The sequence below is a fragment of the Pipra filicauda genome, unplaced genomic scaffold (genome assembly GCF_003945595.2).
Source record: "Pipra filicauda isolate LSUMZ 115617 unplaced genomic scaffold, ASM394559v2 scaffold64_size3178608_pilon, whole genome shotgun sequence".
Classification (NCBI taxonomy): Eukaryota; Metazoa; Chordata; class Aves; order Passeriformes; family Pipridae; genus Pipra; species Pipra filicauda.
The window spans coordinates 2,574,494-2,586,768 of NW_024104809.1; the positions used below are offsets into that span (position 1 = coordinate 2,574,494).

At 38.6% G+C, this 12,275-nt stretch overlaps 2 protein-coding genes across 4 annotated transcripts in view; one reads left to right on the top strand and one right to left on the bottom strand.

Moving 5' to 3' along the window:
- CMSS1 (cms1 ribosomal small subunit homolog) overlaps positions 1-12,275 on the bottom strand; it is a 223,629-nt gene that overhangs the window by 129,980 nt on the left and 81,374 nt on the right. The gene's annotated exons all lie outside the window — the stretch shown is intronic.
- The window catches only part of FILIP1L (filamin A interacting protein 1 like), a 188,972-nt gene that overhangs the window by 97,065 nt on the left and 79,632 nt on the right, over positions 1-12,275 (top strand). Inside the window, exon 1 of one of the 3 annotated variants that reach the window (XM_039388429.1) lies at positions 9,061-9,079. The exons of the other annotated variants lie outside the window; for them this stretch is intronic. The gene's annotated coding sequence lies outside the window, so the exon portion shown is untranslated. Of the gene's footprint in view, positions 1-9,060; positions 9,080-12,275 lie in introns of those variants that run through there. 3 annotated transcript variants of the gene reach the window in all.

Below are 12,275 nucleotides of genomic sequence, written 5' to 3' on the forward strand. Positions count from 1 at the left end.
CTTGCTCACTGCATTTATTACTGTAGTTCTGACTAAGCCTCCAAACTATTTTTACGGGCCCTGAACAATAGTAATCATTGAGTATCAAGTTCTGCTTGCTAAACTGAATTGTATCTAGTCCAAATTGTTAAAACCCCACATCTCTGACAAATTCTGTTGATCACAGAACATAAAGGATATCAACTGGGATAACACTGGTTTAACAGATATATGAAGAAGATCACAAGAACAAGAATTTGCCATAAGGCTTCTTCATTGTTCAGATCCCGAAGAAATGCAGTGCATTGCAACACCCTCTTAGCAACAACCTCTTTTTGAAAGGCGCAATGCAGAAGAAGTAAGGTAAAGATGATCAGGTTTCTGAATCATCACTCCTGTCAATTTTTTCAGTGGCATTTAAGAACCCTGTCTAGGACCTAGCAGAACATTAAGAAGTTGTATGTATCATCATTCAAATAAAGCAACATTAAATCTAGAATATACATTTGCAAAAGGCTACTTTCATTTTACTTAACTCTTTTGATGGGCAGCAAAAAATCGAATCTTTTTACTTACTCATAGAAGAGCAACTTATTCCAATTTAATTCCATTTCCTGAAACAAGAAGCACTACTATCTACTGTTGAAGCATTAGCCTGTAACCATATACATTTTAAAGAAATCATTAACTAATATTAAAGAGATGGTACATTTCAGCTGTGCAGCTCTAATTTGCATGAAGCTGAAATTATGACCAAAACAATCTCACTATGTAAATGCTCTGAATATAAACCTACAGAGTTTGTCTTAAGCTCATTCAAAAAAATGAAATAATTATGAACATGTATGATAAAATGGTTTTCCTGACATTATTAATATCAGTGTTAAAAACAACAATCTACTTCATATTTATCATACATATGCATTTCTTCCTTATTTTTTCCTTCAGTTCTAACCATAAAAAACAAACTGGACAGTCAGTTTTACTTCTCAGTTATCATGAATACGATAACTCTCTCCTATCCTAGTGAATTTTATGGTTTGGTGGTTGTTAAGGGTTTTTTTTGGCAGTGGGGGGGTTTTTTGATTTTTTTATTTGTTTGTTTGGGGGTTTTTTTGTGCATGTGTGTGTGGGTTTTTTTCTCATTTTCTTCTTTTTTTAAGGTTATATGTCAAGAAAATGACTAAACCTTAAAGAGAAAATATCTTATTCTGTCTAGATTTGTTTCCTTAATTAACTAATATGCTTGTGTCAACAAGAGACCTTTAAAATGCTACAATTTGAGACTGTCCGGATGCCATTTAAAGGAAAATACACGTATTCAGAGTAAGACTAGCGATAAGAGTCAGAAAATACAGTCCCTAACCCTGTAATCCAATCTTGCACATGCAGCCCTACAGACTCTGCTGTGCTTACCTGCACAAGGAAAGCTTTCAGAATGCCACCATATGCACTCTGATGTTTACTGGATATTCGGTATGAAATGATGCAGGACAGCCTCTCTAGCCCTTCATTTAAAGCCTTACCTCTATTTTATCTCTGGAAATTTATTTAAGCAGAAAACTTAAATTTTGGTGTCAGAGGAGTGTTAAGATCTGTGATAATTCCTCAAATAGAATTGCTTGCACTCACAGGAACAACTAGCTATTCAGGGCTGCATATCATCTTAATCAAGGTAAATCCGCTCTACTGTAAATGGTTTTTAAACACTTAATCACTTAAAACAGAATTGATTTGATCAGAGCACTAAGAAAAATTATCCTCTTAGAGAAAGAATGTAAACACTCTTAATGCCTGGGAACATATGATCACTACATACACATACCTGCTGTGAGTTAAAATGATTCCTTTACAACCACTCAGCAATGATAGGACGGGAGGGTGTCTGCTTTGGATTTTTTTTTTCTTGCTAAGGAAATGTTCACAAACAAACTTACAAGTCAGAAGTTTGACCAGGAAGCATCTTTTTCATATATATATGCGTGTGTGTATATATATATGTATATATATTTCTTTCTATATATGAGAGATGTCTGTACGTATGTAGCGCAGAAGTACGAGGACTCAAATAAGAAGGTGCACAGGTATTTTCAGAAGTGGCATTAACCTGCTGGTTTAATGTATAACAAATTAGCATTATTTCTGTGCAGAAGAGGCACAGTGCTCTCAGGAGCTAAATATCAGCTTCTGATAAAATAATTTCTGTGAAATCTTGCTAAGCAGCAAGCTAAGGAAACTGGCTGTGCCTGCAGGCATATGACTCATTGTTTCTCTAAGAAGGACTTGCATGTTAAATGCAAACATTACATATAATCACCTGTTCATGCCCTCCTAAACACATCTAAAAAACTGCAGACTTGTCCTCAGCTACCAGGAAAACACCAGTAGGAACATAATATAATTACCACCAAGACCAAAAAAAGCAACTCCAACGGGCCTCTCCTGGCAGATCAGCCCATTTACAAAACCTGCTGCTCAGGGAGCCGTTCCTCCCCAAATTTTCTCATTATAATTGCAGGGTTGAACGCTGGCAGCAGAAGGGTCCCTACTGTGTCCTCAGGTTCCACCTTGCTTCTGCCTAGTTCCACACGGTCTGTCACTGACCATCACAGAAGGGGGTGGACAAGCCTTCTACAAGTCTCTCCAGCACCAACACACAAGTAACAAAGCCCCACCAAAATGTAGGACAACTGGTGCCAAGCAGTTAAGCTGGGCAATACGAATATTCTGCCTTAATTTTAAGTAGCACTCTTCCAAAAGAATAAAGAGGTGTTTTAAGTGGGCTTTTCAGAGAGGCCTTTATGGGGGTGGAGACGAGGAAGAAGGCATCCAGACCTTTCTGAACATGAGACTCTTGTAAAATATTCTTAGATGCTCTCGTTTATGTCTGCAAAATCCCTTTCCTCAACTCCACTAGCCACTGGGCTAGCAGCTGGCCACAGACATATTTTATTTGAACAAGTGGAAAAACAAAGAGAGGAACAAACAACAGTATGTGCTCCAAACCACCTCTGGAGCATGCCTTGCCCTTCCCCCGAGGACTCAGCTACAGTATAATCAAAACCAGGATGAAGTCACAGCTGCAGTCACAAATCAACAACTTTTGCCTTAACATGTGAACCTCATGTAGCAAAATTGTGGGGTCCTTATGCAGCAATGAAAGGAATATACGAGTTTTCTCTGTTTGTCCTATGCCAAAACGCAGATGATGGCCTCAAGATCAAATTTCCAAGAGGGAAAAAAAAAAGAAGAAAGTGCAGCTAGCGACAGAGAGGGGGTATATCTACCTGGCTCACTGACCTCCACTCTACTTTCATTTTACTGTGAGGCATTTTAACTTCACTGCTTTCAAGAAACTTCCTACTAGAAAGCTGCAGTTTCCAGTGCATTTTTATTGCATTTTCCAAAGTTGCGTCAGCAGAGCACAGCATATTCCTATGGGAGCCAAAGGTCCAACGCTGAAAGGCGTTATAATAAATAATAAGGAATGTCGTGGCTAGTAAAATCTGTAATGTGAACACATTCAAAAATTAATTTCACTGTGTACAGTTACTTTTAAAACTCAGTGCTTTTCATATTTTCCTGGCAGCCACATATACCCGCAGTCACTAATTAATATGAACAATATAAAAAAATACAAGCCATCACTCAAAGCCATAATTTTACTTTGCTTATTTAAAGTAATAATCAATCTTAATGAAAAAAATTCTTCAAAAACTAAAAACGAACTACAAAGCTGACTTGAGGATCTACTAGGAAGCTCACATTTCCTTTGTGTTCATTTCTCTGGAGGTGAACATAGATAATGAGAAATATTCTGCTGTCACAACATTAACAGATAGAACTAAGATTAATAAGAACAAAATGAAAGAATAATAAAAGCCAAAGGAAACAAAAGAAAAAGCCTCTAAAACGACAAAAAGCAGTAATCCACATTCTTGTCACAAAAAGAGATTTTGATTCAAAAGATCAGCACAACACTGACTTCCACTTCCACCAAAGCCTAGAAATTAACATTTTCAAAATTTGTTAGGAGCACCTTCTGACCCTTGGGCACTCTTGTCAAAATCATGCAACTTGTCACCATGAATCATTGCAAGACCCCAATGGCAGCATATGTGGAGTGGGATAAGCAGGATACAGGGCAGTGCCACTCAGTACTCCTGGCTCAGAGATGAGGAGGGAACTCATGCCATTCACCTGCACAGCAGCATCCCTTACCCTCACCAAAACCCCAAACCTAAAACCTCTGTTCCACAGACAGTAAGGTCTGATCTGCATAGAAAAGTTATGGTGAGAGGACTGGAGATCTGAGAGAGATTTTCTTTCCATTAAATTCCTGGGAAAAAATATTTAGGATATTTATCCAAATTTTTCTCTTTAATATTAAATATGGAGAATGGGGGCATGGGGAGTAGAGTGAGGAATCTTCCCTGGCCATGTGTGTTACTATTTTGTAGTTGCAGCTGGAAAAGGAAAATGTGAGAGCCAATTTTTTGCACAACTAAAGATTATCCCAGTCAGACAAAAAAGATGTTAGCCTGCTGTTACATACTTAGGTATTGTCATGAAGGAGTGAAGCAAGCAAGGATAAAATAACACAAAATCACCCTGGTTTTGTATTACAGAATACAAAGAAAACTTTAGAATTCCTCTGAAGTACCAAATCACAGAATGTAATAAAGATTAGAACTTTAGGATATACAAGGAAAACCCAGCCCACAGCTAAAAGAAAACACTAAAATCTAAAAAAAGGAGAAAACTGAATTATTTCATTTCTGATCAGATAAACCAACAAAAGATTATTGCCCATTTTCTAGATAGCAGCAGAATACAGCAATTGATGGAGATGGTATTAAAAATGTTTCGCTTAAAGCAACACACAAAAAAATGCCAAACCAACTACTTGGAAATATTTGGTTTAGATACAAGCCTGAAGTCCTACCTAGCATTCACAGAGGCTTTGTGCCAGCATGACAAAACCAGTAAAATCCTTCAAAAGAGAAATGCTATTCTCAACAGCTTCTATGAGTTAAGAACTCTCTGCTATCAGACAGCACATAAAGAATTAATCTGAACTATAAAAGATACAGCTCATGAAGGAAACAGACATTAAGAGACAGATAAGAAAGAAAACCCAGGGCTTAGGAAGAATAAAAATTAATTTATTCTCCTGAAAGCTGTCTAAAGGTGGGGAATTCCAGATGAGGGGGAAGTTCACAAACTTTCAAAGCTTAGCTCATATGTGTTCTGTGTTGCTTGGATGCAAAAAGAGATAAAAATCAAACCAAAACCAACCAAGCAAACAAAACAAAAAAATCATATGTAAAATTTCTGCGAAGCCCTGAAAGCCATACCTGGGCATTTCACTTAACTTCAACAGCCACCAAAGAAATAAAATGATAAAATTAAGAACATGTCAATGGACTCACTATTACAGAAAACTCTTGACCATTCACTGTTAAAGACAGTAATCTGAAGCAGAGCATTCCAAACGACATATCAGAAAAAACAACAGAGTTGGTTTTGAAAAGTTATTTTATTCATGTCTGTCTTCGTAAAATTAGGGAGCATCTGTGGATTCTCCCACCTCCTTCTTCTCCAAACAAGGCATCTCCTCTTTGAGTAAGCTGCAAATGATCAAATCAATAGAAAAATGATCTTGATTGTCTTTGCCAGCTCCCCATAGACATGAGTTCACAAGAGAGGCAGCCACGCAGCTTCCTCAGACATTAGTAAAGACTTTTGATCTTTCTTTGAAGAAACTTTTCTCAGGATATTTAAAAGTCTGTGGTTTATTTTCATGTGTGGGGAAAAGCAACGCTGAGTTGATCACTCCCACACAAATGTCTCTACAAATCCACACTTGTCAAAAATACCCTTGAAGAAAATTAATACATCTGCACTTTGAAGGTGTTCAGTTTTACTCGGTAGCCCTTGCTGTGGTCTCTGCTGCCTATTTCATGACTCACAAAAAAAAAAAAAAAAAAAGACTAAATTGGAAATGGAGATGGCTGCAAGGGTTAAGAAGTTTGGATCTCGGATACCCAGACCAATTACTGTGGAGTAACAAATTAACTTACACTAGATAATATTTATTAGATAATCCTTGCTTACTAACCATAGATTTTTCATTGAAAACAAAACCAAGATACTTCAAAACTTTGTGTACTTCTACTGCTCTTTTGATGAAAGCTTATAAAGGACCACTTATTTCATAATTGCCATGAGCATCAAGCACAAGAGCATTACACATATACACACTTGGTAAACAAATACATTATTTAAAACATTGTATGTGTGTGTACAGTGACACATACACACACTGAAATACAAGAAATACCATTTGTCTCTTCCTTTCCTTTTGCCCACAGCTATTATAGCTAATAACATCATAACACTGTATTTCTTCAATTAAATTCTTTTTAGACAATTGTGATTATAGGCTGCTTTTCAAAGTGACCTTATACCACATTACCAGCATGTTTAAGGGTACAGAAGATGACTGTTACAAGCACTTTGCCAGAAAAAATTTACCTTCCATCAGAAAGGTAGGACCATACTACAGTAAACACAGTGGCCACTGAAGTGGTGCTGGCATGTGCAACTATATATGTGCAGGAAAAGCTAATCACTCTAAAGTCAGAGATGTAAAAATTGCACTGGACTGAGTAAATTTCTTTTGCCTTTTATGTTAGTGTCTAATTACAAAACAAGTACGAAACATTTTACTTCCAAAAGAAAGAAAACCCAAACCTAAAACCAAGGAAGCAGACAGAAAAAAAAAAAAGTTCCCCATACTAATATCAACCCTCTATTCCCAGCAGTGGAAAGTTAAAGACGTTCTACCTCTTTTAATTTTTATTCCTCCTTAACCTTTTGAAACCATGAATACATGGGATTACACTAGTGTTGTCACACTGCAGCAGCACATTGAAGCTACGGTGCACATACAACTTCATTTTCCCACTACAACTAAGCCCTTGGCTTCACATTGGCCTTGTGGCCTCTGTAGTGCCTCACTGAAAAGACAAATCACCTCAAACCAATCTACTGTGTCTAACTACAGAAACTATATACCTATAATGTAATAAATACATTATAATTTTCCAGGACTACCATCAACTTAGTAAAATGCTGGACCACAAAATACAAAAGCTGAATTCCTGTGGAGGAGTGAGGAGAAGGGTTTAGCAGAAGTTCCAAATTATGACCAGAGATAATGAAAAAAATCAGTCCATGTACTGATTTCTGAGCTGGAACCTTTGTGAGATCCAGGTCTTCATTTCAGAATTCAAAACAAATATCCAGTTTTGCCAGAGAAATGCTGTGTGACACATCAAGGAGCCAAAACTCTTGCTTTTCTCATGGATCATCACAAAGAGCTCTATTACCCATACTGCTTGGTTTTATGGACCATCTGAAGAATCTCACTTAGAACAAGATCTGACAGCTCTGAATACAAGTATACATTCCCAACAACACACTCCTAATGTGAAAATTTCAAGTATGTTTAAGGTGAGCAGCTTATGCTTTCATGCAGAGCACTGTGAATGCGAGTCCTTTAAACTGCCACAGGATGAACTCAAATATGTGGACAAACACAACCTAAGACTTAGCAGGAGGTGGGCTGAGATCACTTAATCGACAGAAAGGGCTTAACTTGAGCTCAGAGCCACAAAACCAACAGCTGGCCACATGGCACAGGTTCTTTTTTCTACTTCCAGGCACAAAATCCTGTGACGTGTGTGTGTGCATATAATAACTACATCTATATCTATATGTACCTGTGGTTAGAGACATTACAAGAACGAAGACCAGATCACAAGTTCACGCACCAATAACGAAATGACAGACAAGTGACACATTCTTCAAAAGGACCTGGTCAAAATCTCCCACACAAACTCAGCCTTCTAAAGATGACTGTAAGCTTGTACATTTGCAAAACGGACCTGGGAAGATTTCACCTAACCACAATCACTACATATGTGCAAAACTCTACAGGATTGGAAGTGGGAAGAGAAAACAGCAGATGGTGGAAATTTCACAGTATCTTTACCGTGAGAAGAGTAACAGGACAACTCTAACACAGTTCAAAAGACATCTTTCTGTCTCAGAAGAGGATCCCTGTATCCAAGGGATGAGGAATCTGACTTGTGGTCAGAAGAACGTAAACCACGACCAGCACAAAAATGACATCAACTTCTGCTTTTCCTGTCAGGGAGCGTTCATATCCTCAGCTGAATCCACATTTTCTCACCACTTGACTAATTGCTGTTCTTGCAGGATCCCCAAGGGCTTCAGAGACCAAAATTTGACAAGATCCTGTGAGAGGGGAAACAGACTGCTAATTTATTTTCTTTCTCCTGCTTGACTTCCTGCAACTCTGCATGCCAACAGATTCATCAGGATACACAGGTAAGCACTCCTGCAACAGTCTTCCCAGATAACCAACTTAATCTTGCAGAGTTTCCCTGCCAGGATGGAAACACACAGTTATCCCAGATTCCCTGGGTGAAGAACCCACTAGAGTCTCTTCTTACTGAGTAGCTTGTGCACCAAACCAGCACAGAGTCTACTGAGAATGAGAGCACAGCCCAAGCGCGATAGCTGGTCATGGTACGACAGAACATCCCTCTGGACAGAAGCCACTGCAAACAGTTTCCAGGAAAACACTAAAGTAGTCTACCCAAAAAGAAAGGCTGTTGTCTTTGGAAGTGGTGAAGTGGTGTAAATCTACCACAAAGAAATGTATTTCCACTTAGGGGAAGAATGAAAGTCCTAAAGGCATTCTGTCAGAAGGCACCAGTGATGCTGTGAAAGGGACAGATACTGGGATTCCAACTAATAAAAAGAATTCTTCATGTTCTCCCACAGTTCAGCACGGTTCATTTGCTAGCCCACAGGCCACACCAGGACTACAGAAGAAGAACAAGACAAACTTGCTTCTTTTGCTGGTGGAGGATGCGATGTGGCCCAGCCAAAAGTGCCTTCCCATGCTTGGACGCTACCTGGCATACAGCCACACAAGAACAGGGACAGGAGATTAATTTCTCCTGAGGTATGAACACGATGCTTCAAAGTAGGCTTTGCTACACAGGGAAGGGAAAAAATAGTCTGTGGACCTGTAGCAATTAAGGTGAGACCAGTTTTTTTCTTGCCCCAAACTACACATAGGCATTTCCAAAAGACATCATGTTCTTTGCGCTCTCCCATTACACTGCTATGCTGAGCAATCACATCTCATTTAAAAGCCACTCTGTTGGTAGGAGTCCTATCAATTTCAGCAAATAAAAAGCATTGCCATTAAGGGATGTTAAAAACCAGAAAGACATGATTTCTTGCTTAGTCATGGATTTTTGGAAGAAACATCAAGTTCTTAACTGTTCAGGGTCCTTACCCTGGGATTAAGGGAAGATTTGGTCCTGTGAGGGATTTTGTTAGCTCATAAGTCAATCACCGAGAAAAGAGAAAACACTAAAGGGGAAAATAAATGGGAGAAAAAGGGATGTCTCTTAAAACCCGATGATGAAGTCATCTCTGAAGGGTATTTCAGTCTTTCCCACAAAAGTGCAGTGATTTCTGAACCACCTGCTTATTCACTGCTGCCAAAGAAACAAATGCAGTTTCATCTCCTTCAGAATATAATCGAGGGGGTGGAGACCACGTTAACATCATAGAAACATTTGGTCATTTATTCATCTGTCTCTTACGGAAAGTATACTTTGACCATTCAGATTACTTGTTCATCACCAAGAAGAGGAAAATTTCTCCTTTATATGCAGAAAGACTGCATGTTCAGAAATGAGCAAGGTTTTTAAAGAACAGAACAGAAAACAAATTATAAAACAAACAAGAACATGAACACTGTGAATTCAAACTTTGCTGAGTGTGTCACTTGCAGTAATTTGATTAACCAGAATGTTACAAGGTAACTCATCCTCACTCCATTTTGAATCTGGAACTAGCCTACCAAGCTGCATGGAATCCGATGAGTCTGGGCACCCGCACATTGTGACTTCAAGCAAGATATCAGTGCAAAATCTTCAGTAAAACAGACATCTCATAACGTGAAGTAAAGCCCAAAAGTGCAGAACACACTTGTGCTCTTCAATTAGCACAATTATGGAAAGTTAATCTCTATTAATAAAGTACCCACTGCATGGTGGTCTGTGATTTCAGCAGACGTTCACTTCATGATCCAAATCGTCTCTTTCAATCTTCTTTTATTTTTGATGCAAGCAAGGGTTCACAATGTATATAATATGAGAACACTGGCAAGTATTCTTTTTTCTTCTGTTCACCTATCTACAATCCCTGCTGTTTAATAATTGACCCAAAACAGATGAAAGATCACAAGCGCAAGGCAAGGCATGTACACCCAATCAAATCTTTCTTAGCAGTTGTTGTTTACTGTTTTCTAAGGCATCTCATACCGTCATCCTTCTTGGTGGTACAGAGTAACAAGGCTTAAATAAGCTTCTATACAGAAGTTTGCCACAAGATGCAAGAGTCAGTCCTCCAGGAGAAATCAAAGAGCCTCTGTGAACTACAAGCTCTGTTACAAGAAGAAACACTTCTTCCTTACCTCTTTTTTTTGCATGACAGCTTTCTTGTATATCATTATAAAATCTATGTGAAAATAGGTTGAACCAGATACGCAAAAAGGCAAATTTTATGCTCATTAGTCTAATCTTGAGAGCCTGGCCTCACTATTTTGGGTGCCATGAGACAACTGATAATCACAGACTTTATGAGTTTATTAACATTTTTACTTTGCGGGGAAAAAAAACCAGTTGTTCTTCATTAACATTCAAGAACATGGAAGGAGTTGCTCAAAACAGAAAATAACCCAACATACCAAAATACACATGTGGAAAATTTCAAATGACACTACTTCTACCTTGAATGTCTCTCTATGGTAATTCAAAGGTTTAATAACATTGCAGAAAGCCTGCATTCTCTGGACTAGACTGGATGTTTTTTCTGTTTTCTGCCATGGTGCAAGGGCATGACAGAGTAGCTGATATTCTGTCCAGAATGTCAGGTGCACTTTGAAGGTTACTCCCTTAGATGGTGCCACATTTAGGGAGTCTGATAATTTGAGGGTGGTGAGAAGTTTTAAGGTAGGTGGATGGAATGTTTATTTTTGTCCATTTCTGAGGTCCTGCTTTGGTTGCTACACCAGCAGCTACACTGTGAGGTAATCTGAAGTTGGGAATTGCCCTTCTGTTACTCACACCTACCTCCTTTGACAACCACATTAGTACTAGCATTCTTATGTAAACAGACAACACCACAAATAATAATGCCTGTCAATGTGCAGGTAATAAGAAGGCTTAAATAAATCAACTGAAAAAGAATATGTTAGTAAAGCAGGCCACTACTAATGGAGTGCTCCTGCCTCTTTCAGCTACATTCAAGTACCATAAAAAAAAGTGCTTAAAGCACATATTTATTTTGTCACTTCAACCTCTAATAATTCATGTTAATTGCTAAATCTCATAAATATTTGCATTAGCAGATTCAGTAGCAGGCATTGGCATTAGGGAATGTCAGAACAGAAGACAGTGAAAGAAAAATACTCTCTGGGAGACTGCAAAGACACCATCTCCATGGGAATGTAACCTACCTGGCAAGTCAGCTGGCTTTCACAGGGACCAAATGCCTTTTGCCAGTGCAATAAGGACTGATCTACCTGATTAGGAAGTAGGTGTGACAAGCCTAAAAGGGAGTCACAGCTATCCCTCTGCAGCTGTGAAAAACTGTGTGGCATGGTGTCTTGAAGCCAACAGCACGCACACACTGTAAGAGAAAATGCAGGGGAGGATGTCCTTCTTGGCAGGATTGCTGAGACTACTGTCTTTCCAAGTTCAGGATTTCCAGGTGCAGCCAACTCAAAAAGGTACAAAAGTCTTCCTTAAATACAGCTTTCTTTTTCCTTTCTTTCTTTCAAAGAAATGTCATATTGACACTTCTTGTCAACAATTATGACAGTAATTTGATGTCCAGTTGAGATTGCTGCTGCAACTGGCACCCAGGATGGAAAAACACAAGGACTTTTTGGACTATTTATGCATTTCATAGTGTCCTGTGCTTGTGGCAACAAAGCACACAGACAAAGTCTGAGTACATTCAGGTTACCTGATTTAGCTTACAAATCCCTGCATCTTATAAACACAAGCCTTTAACTGTACACAAAAGCCAGACCACAGTGAATAAAGTCAAACTATGTTTGACTGAAAGACCAGGATGAACACTAACTTAAACTAATCATCACCACCTAACATCACTGC